The following is an 8,496-nucleotide window of genomic DNA, read 5'->3' on the forward strand; positions in this document are numbered from 1 at the left end:
GCTGTCCCTACTTGGGCACAACACAATCCATGGCAATCTATCTTGCTGCTGTGCAGTCCTTCCCTGGGTGGCTGCAGGGGCAGACACAGGGTTTGTAGGTCCTGGGTCTTATACAAATCAAACACAAAGTGACATGTATATTTGGAAGGAGAAATCACACAAATGAGACAAAATGTTTTTGTTATGCAAATTTCACAATATAAATTGTAGACACAGCCAGTGCACTGTTAGGACCCCCAGGGCCTTGGAAGGGGCTTCAGTATTATTGGCTTTACAATAGATCCGGTCCAGGTGAATGTGCAATGATTTACTTCTCCATTTTCTCTTTGATGGATATTTGGGCTGGTTATAGTTTTATTTTACAGTTTTATTGTTTCCTATTAAAAAATACCGGGGAATAAGTTTTATGGGGGAGGCTTTGTCAGCTGAGGTTACTATTGCAATGGCTGTGTGACCTTCCCTTCCCTTGGAGATCTCAGAGCATCCAGGCCATTAGGCAAGGAGGATGGAGGAGGCTGGAATTCTGTGTTCCAGGCAGTACAGCCTTGAAGAAGTGGTTATCAAAGACACCACCAGAATCACCTGGGGGTGCTTGTGAAAACTGCAGATTCCTGGGCCGTGGCACTGGGGCAAGGCACAGAAATACGCATTTTCACAAACATCCTCAGTGGCTACCTCACAGGTTAGAATTCTAGAGCCAGTGACTTGGGCTTCAGAAGGAGCACAGGCATGCAGCCTTGGGCAAGCCACAATTTCAATTCAGTCTCCTTACTAGGGAAAGGGAGCCAGGGATATGCGTGTGGAGGACGGGTGAGGAGCTGGGGTAAGGAACAGACAGTACGTTCATTCCACTGCTGTAGCTGCATTCCCTGAGCACATGCGGTAGCCTCTGTATTTTATTTTATTTTTTTTGAGACGGAGTCTCGCTCTGCCACCCAGGCTGGAGTGCAATGGCCGGATCTCAGCTCACTGCAGGCTCCGCCTCCTGGGTTCCCGCCATTCTCCTGCCTCAGCCTCCCGAGTAGTTGGGACTACAGGCGCCCGCCACCGCGCCCGGCTAGTTTTTTGTATTTTTTAGTAGAGATGGGGTTTCACCGTGTTAGCCAGGATGGTCTCCATCTCCTGACCTCGTGATCCACCCGTCTCGGCCTCCCAAAGTGCTGGGATTACAGGCTTGAGCCACCGCGCCCGGCCGCCTCTGTATTTTAATACAGAACCTAGGCAGCACTGCCCATGACTCCAGGAGGGACCCCGTGCCCTGCGCTGGCTCCAGCAAGGGCACAAACCGCTCTGCGCCCGCGCCCCTGCAAGCTGGCTGGAGCTGACAGGTGCTGTGGCAGGGTCTCTGGGCAGTGTGAGGGAGCCAGGGGTGGGGAGTTTCTTTTCAATGGGACCAACACATGTCCACTTCACTAAAGTGGCCATGCGGCGGTTCCCACAGGGCTGCGTGGCCGGGAACTCCTGATCAGTCACTATTTCAGAGTGGAAAAACATTTTGGCTTCCTTGATCCCTGAGATCCTGACGCTTCCTGTATTCCTAGAAGTAAAATGGCCATAAACAGAACTTCCCACAGGTGACCTCTGGCATCCTATTCCCATTGCCTGATGTTATTTTTACAAGGGAGATGAAAAGATAGCAGGATTTCAAATCTGGCCCTGCAGTTCCCCACTGCATGTGCAGAGGTCTAGTCCACAGGCCGCCACAGAGTTAACTCAGCAGCAAATTTAAACACACGGGGTACATGTCACAGGATTCTTAATCATGACCAAGCACCTGGTGAATACAACTGGAAAATTAAAAATCTGAGGTATGTGTATCAGTGTGCCTGAGAAGATTTCGAAAAGAAAAGGCTTAGGTGGGGTCTGGGAATGAGGTAGAAAGGGGTGCAGTTGGAGCCAGAGCCTGGGATATGCTTTTGTGCTGAACTTACCTCGAATCAAATCTTCACTTTCTCTTCTACAAAAAGTGGAGAAAAACAAGGCTTCTTTCACTCCTCCTGAACTAGCTAATATTACTTTCTCTTTATCTCTTTCTCCTCCTGAACTAGCTAATATTACCTTATCTGCATGTGTATGCCTGTGTGTGTCTGTGTGTCTCTGTGTGTGCCCGTGTCTGTGTGTATGTCTATGTCTGTGTGTGTCTGTGTGTGTCTCTGTGTCTCTGTGTGCTGTGTGTATGTCTCTGTGTGTATCTCTGTATATTGTATGTATGTCTCTGTGTTGTGTGTATCTCTCTGTGTTGTAGGTATGTCTCTGTGTGTCTGTGTGTATCTCTGCGGGCTGTGTGTATGTCTCTCTGTGTGTGTCTGTGTGTTTTGTGTATGTCTCTGTGTGTGTGTTCCTGCATGTGTCTGTGTGTCTCTGTGAGTGTGTCTCTGTGTGTGCCCGTCTGTGTGTATGTCTGTCTGTGTGTGTCTGTGTGTATATCTGTGTGCTGTGTGTGTCTATGTGTATTTCTGTGTGTTGTCAGCGTGTGTGTGTCTGTGTGTAACTCTGTGTGTTGTGTGTATGTGTGTGTATCTGTGTGTGTCTGCATGCAATCCTTTGAGTCAATAATTAATTATCTCATTGCATATATCAGAGAATTGTGGCTCTAGAGATGAAACTGGCCTACGCTCCCAAGCTGCCCTGTGTAGGGAGCCGTGTGTTGAACCAGGACTGTCTTTCCCAAAGGACAGGGCCTAATTCAGGACCCACTGAAGCAACTTCAGTAAAATGACTGTGGCATGCCTGCCTGTGAGAGGGCGAATAATGACAATGACAGTAATAGCTGTCAACCTCATTGGGCCACTCTCCTCACTTAATCCTCACAACAGTCTAGTATTTTCCCCATTGCACAGAAAAGGATGCTGAGTTTTGAGAGGTTAAGTGACTTGAGCTTTCGAATGTGGCGTGGTGGAGGGCCAGTCGGACAGCAGAGAAGAGGGAAGGTGACCTGGCCTGCAGGGTTGCTCTGTGTCTTGCGGGGCCTGTAGCTTTTCCAGCTTTTGCACTTAGAGCAGAGCCCTGCAGGAGTGGCCTGGGCGTGAGCTGTGCTAGCGTCAGGGAGAATCCGCCTCTGTGTCCTTGTTTCTTTAAAAGATGAACCTTTTTATCACTTTTATTAGGAGAAATGAAAACCAGCGATAAGAGAGCCCTAAGATAAGGCTGTCGGTGCCAGGGAGCACCTGGGTTTAGCACCTACGGAGAGGTTTATGGTTGCCGCTGCTGCACTGGGGCCTAACTGCTGAGGTCCAAAATGGTCCAAAATGTTTCTGTGAAATTGTTTTGGGTCTTCCTAGGTTTTAAGAAATATTTGTTTTACCTGCCAAAAAGCAGGATCTGTCTAGAGTCTGTACAATGAACACAAGTGAAAATGTAATCCCGTATCAATTAAGATGTGTAGAAATACACCTCAAGCACTATGTATTTATTTCTTTTTACCCTACTTCTCTCAAAGTGGATCTGTGATGACCATGCAAATGCAAAGTCTTGGAGTATCCAGCATACGTGAAAGGCGAAGTTAGAAAGGAAGTTGTTAGACTTCTCTATCATAAATTCCTCTTCCTGTTTTCACTGTGGACTCCTAGTAGAAACGCATGACCCAGATGTTCTCACTCCTTCCTCTGAGGTCACCTGTAATCTCCAACTCAAGGACTCTCCCAGAATCCGTGGAGCAACTGCCTAAATCTTAGGCCCTTGAAAACATCTGGGCAACTGGGTCTCCTGACAGGATAGGCCAGTCTCCCCAGATGACCAGTGGGTGGCAGGAGGCTGCATGGTGAGGCCCCCCTGCCCCCCGCCTGGCAGCCCACAGCTCAGGAAGAGTGTTCTGCAGACTGCACAAACTTGGCTTTTGCACCAGGCAGCTGCGTGGATGACAGACCAAGAGCTATCGCTCCCAGGATAAGAAGCTGGATGCTGGGCGAAGCCAATTCATTTTTCTCCTCAGCAGGATTTCAAATCTGGCCCTGCAGTTCCCCACTGCATGTGCAGAGGTCTAGTCCACAGGCCGCCACAGAGTTAACTCAGCAGCAAATTTAAACACACGGGGTACATGTCACAGGATTCTTAATCATGACCAAGCACCTGGTGAATACAACTGGAAAATTAAAAATCTGAGGTATGTGTATCAGTGTGCCTGAGAAGATTTCGAAAAGAAAAGGCTTAGGTGGGGTCTGGGAATGAGGTAGAAAGGGGTGCAGTTGGAGCCAGAGCCTGGGATATGCTTTTGTGCTGAACTTACCTCGAATCAAATCTTCACTTTCTCTTCTACAAAAAGTGGAGAAAAACAAGGCTTCTTTCACTCCTCCTGAACTAGCTAATATTACTTTCTCTTTATCTCTTTCTCCTCCTGAACTAGCTAATATTACCTTATCTGCATGTGTATGCCTGTGTGTGTCTGTGTGTCTCTGTGTGTGCCCGTGTCTGTGTGTATGTCTATGTCTGTGTGTGTCTGTGTGTGTCTCTGTGTCTCTGTGTGCTGTGTGTATGTCTCTGTGTGTATCTCTGTATATTGTATGTATGTCTCTGTGTTGTGTGTATCTCTCTGTGTTGTAGGTATGTCTCTGTGTGTCTGTGTGTATCTCTGCGGGCTGTGTGTATGTCTCTCTGTGTGTGTCTGTGTGTTTTGTGTATGTCTCTGTGTGTGTGTTCCTGCATGTGTCTGTGTGTCTCTGTGAGTGTGTCTCTGTGTGTGCCCGTCTGTGTGTATGTCTGTCTGTGTGTGTCTGTGTGTATATCTGTGTGCTGTGTGTGTCTATGTGTATTTCTGTGTGTTGTCAGCGTGTGTGTGTCTGTGTGTAACTCTGTGTGTTGTGTGTATGTGTGTGTATCTGTGTGTGTCTGCATGCAATCCTTTGAGTCAATAATTAATTATCTCATTGCATATATCAGAGAATTGTGGCTCTAGAGATGAAACTGGCCTACGCTCCCAAGCTGCCCTGTGTAGGGAGCCGTGTGTTGAACCAGGACTGTCTTTCCCAAAGGACAGGGCCTAATTCAGGACCCACTGAAGCAACTTCAGTAAAATGACTGTGGCATGCCTGCCTGTGAGAGGGCGAATAATGACAATGACAGTAATAGCTGTCAACCTCATTGGGCCACTCTCCTCACTTAATCCTCACAACAGTCTAGTATTTTCCCCATTGCACAGAAAAGGATGCTGAGTTTTGAGAGGTTAAGTGACTTGAGCTTTCGAATGTGGCGTGGTGGAGGGCCAGTCGGACAGCAGAGAAGAGGGAAGGTGACCTGGCCTGCAGGGTTGCTCTGTGTCTTGCGGGGCCTGTAGCTTTTCCAGCTTTTGCACTTAGAGCAGAGCCCTGCAGGAGTGGCCTGGGCGTGAGCTGTGCTAGCGTCAGGGAGAATCCGCCTCTGTGTCCTTGTTTCTTTAAAAGATGAACCTTTTAATCACTTTTATTAGGAGAAATGAAAACCAGCGATAAGAGAGCCCTAAGATAAGGCTGTCGGTGCCAGGGAGCACCTGGGTTTAGCACCTACGGAGAGGTTTATGGTTGCCGCTGCTGCACTGGGGCCTAACTGCTGAGGTCCAAAATGGTCCAAAATGTTTCTGTGAAATTGTTTTGGGTCTTCCTAGGTTTTAAGAAATATTTGTTTTACCTGCCAAAAAGCAGGATCTGTCTAGAGTCTGTACAATGAACACAAGTGAAAATGTAATCCCGTATCAATTAAGATGTGTAGAAATACACCTCAAGCACTATGTATTTATTTCTTTTTACCCTACTTCTCTCAAAGTGGATCTGTGATGACCATGCAAATGCAAAGTCTTGGAGTATCCAGCATACGTGAAAGGCGAAGTTAGAAAGGAAGTTGTTAGACTTCTCTATCATAAATTCCTCTTCCTGTTTTCACTGTGGACTCCTAGTAGAAACGCATGACCCAGATGTTCTCACTCCTTCCCCTGAGGTCACCTGTAATCTCCAACTCAAGGACGCTCCCAGAATCCGTGGAGCAACTGCCTAAATCTTAGGCCCTTGAAAACATCTGGGCAACTGGGTCTCCTGACAGGATAGGCCAGTCTCCCCAGATGACCAGTGGGTGGCAGGAGGCTGCATGGTGAGGCCCCCCTGCCCCCCGCCTGGCAGCCCACAGCTCAGGAAGAGTGTTCTGCAGACTGCACAAACTTGGCTTTTGCACCAGGCAGCTGCGTGGATGACAGACCAAGAGCTATCGCTCCCAGGATAAGAAGCTGGATGCTGGGCGAAGCCAATTCATTTTTCTCCTCATCAGTCATTGGAAACTCGCTTCCACAGATTGATTTTCAAAGGAATAAATGTTATCACCAGATGTCATCCTGTCAAGCAGCCCTGTTCAGAAAAAACTTTTCCTTGGTAATGGGGGAAATTTGACTTCAAGGAGGCAGTACACAGCGGTGTGCAATGGGTTTCATCCTTTTACGTTACACACGCTCTACTGTGAGTTCTCAGTGGCTGCACTTCCTATCTCGTGTGCAGCTTTGCCACCATCGCAACATAACAGATGCCTTATGAGGCCAATTTCATGGTGTCTGCTGGCACCTCTGCACTCCCTGAGCTACTAGTGACAGTTACGACACGACCGGCCGGCTAAGCACCTGTGGCATCCAGGCATGATTCAGGCAGCCACACTGCCCGAGGTCCGATAGAAGTGAGACCTTGGATCACAGACTAGTTTCATCTCCCTAAATAAAGATAACTCCATGCAAAGCCAAGACAAAACAAAATGCCATCCACCAGCTAAAAGTTTCCATCAAAACTGGAATGAGTCTAAATGCAGTTTTCACCTCAAAAATGACTTCCTCATTATTTACAGTCCACAGATATGAACAGAAATGACCATTTCTATGAAAGAAGATTTTATGAGAGGAAAGGACAAGGGAAGTAGGGCTGAGGCGCATCACAGTCGGGAGAGGGTCCTCATTCTGTTTACCATCACCGAGGACTAAGACGCGGGGCTAGTGGTGGGGAGGCAGGGCATGAATTTGCTCACACGGTCACCATGCCATTCATTACTCACTGTACGATACTGATTTTTGGCTATAAATTGGCCAGGTTAGTGATTCCAAAATGAGGTAGAGTAAAAATGAGCAGCACAATTCCCAACACAAAGAAATTCCATTTTTAAAAAGCACAGAAAAATGATTTTCATCATTTCAAACATGGAAATCAGAACCAAAAAAACATGGAAGGCAGTATCTATTCTCATAGGACATGACTGACAAGTGCATTCGAAGCTTGGTTCCAGCTGGAGGAGCTTACAGGCTTAGGTGCTGGAAGGAACCTAGGGGACCCCTGATTCTTCTAGATGTCAGTTAAGGAAATCAAGACAAATATAGGCTGAGTTTTCAAAGCCTCATTTCATTCTGGATTCTTTTGATTAAAATAGGCTCTTGTTTTGAAAACACAGGGCAATCTAGGAAGAGGCACATAAGGTAGCCAATTATGTGAACTCTGTCCACGTGGGTTTCGGACTTTAGGATCAATACTCTAATCGGTTATTCTTAAAAATGCTAGCAATAAAAAGCCCTCCCAATTCCTAATGTCTAATCCAATCTTGAAATGGACAGATCTTTAGTAACATCATCAGAACCACATTTGTTATCTGCGAATTGCTGGAGATACGGTGCCGGCCCCACACCACCCGCTGGCCCTGCCTGGAGCGGCTGACGCCAGGGCAGGCTGAGCTATCATTAGCTGGGCACAGGGATGATGTGCATCTGCCTGTCATGGTGCTCGGTGACATCTGATACTACAAGCTTGTTTTGATCTGGCAGAGAAGATATATGAAGTTGATGCCATAAAGCTATTTTGCTAAATAAAACAGCTTTCTTCAAAAACTGTCTTGACAATAATTTAAAAAATAAAGAAAAGAGTTCTAGGGAATGAAAATCAGAGTCATTTTATTTGCTGAATTTGTGGGGGTGGGCAAAATGTAAGAGGGTTGGGCTCTAAGCCTAGTTTTGATTGCAAATGCCCTACACTATGAAATCACCAGGAAATTGGAACCTGAATGTGGCCACTTAAGTGCAGGCCTCAAGTGAGGCAGGGACTAATACCACTGATGCAAATCTTGTCACAGTGATTAAGGCAAATGTTCAACCTGATGGGGAGCCACCCAGTCTCATCCTTTAGGGCACTCCTGGGCTCCTCAAATACATTGTAGGACTCAGCATCTAATTGAATTTTCAGGCCAAATGCAAAAGGAAGGGAGGGCCAGTTTACAAAATTTCACCTGCCAATATTGTGCTACAGGGCCTGTTTTCCTCCCCATTCTGTTCTCAGCAGAGCAGAAACCACAGGTAGCATGGAAGAAGAGAGGCAGTCTGCATTACACAGTTCTCTGAAAGTTACAGCCTGCTACCCATTAAGGAGCTGTACAATCAAGTTAGTGGGCCGCAACCAGAACATATTTTTAAAGGAGATAGAGTAGACTAGGAAATGCTAGGAGTAGATTAATCATTAATAAACCTTCATTAGAGTATGTATTATTTTGCCAAACTTCAGTTCTCTCTCTCTCTCT

Source organism: Mandrillus leucophaeus, unplaced genomic scaffold (assembly GCF_000951045.1).
Source record: "Mandrillus leucophaeus isolate KB7577 unplaced genomic scaffold, Mleu.le_1.0 Scaffold772, whole genome shotgun sequence".
NCBI lineage: Eukaryota > Metazoa > Chordata > Mammalia > Primates > Cercopithecidae > Mandrillus > Mandrillus leucophaeus.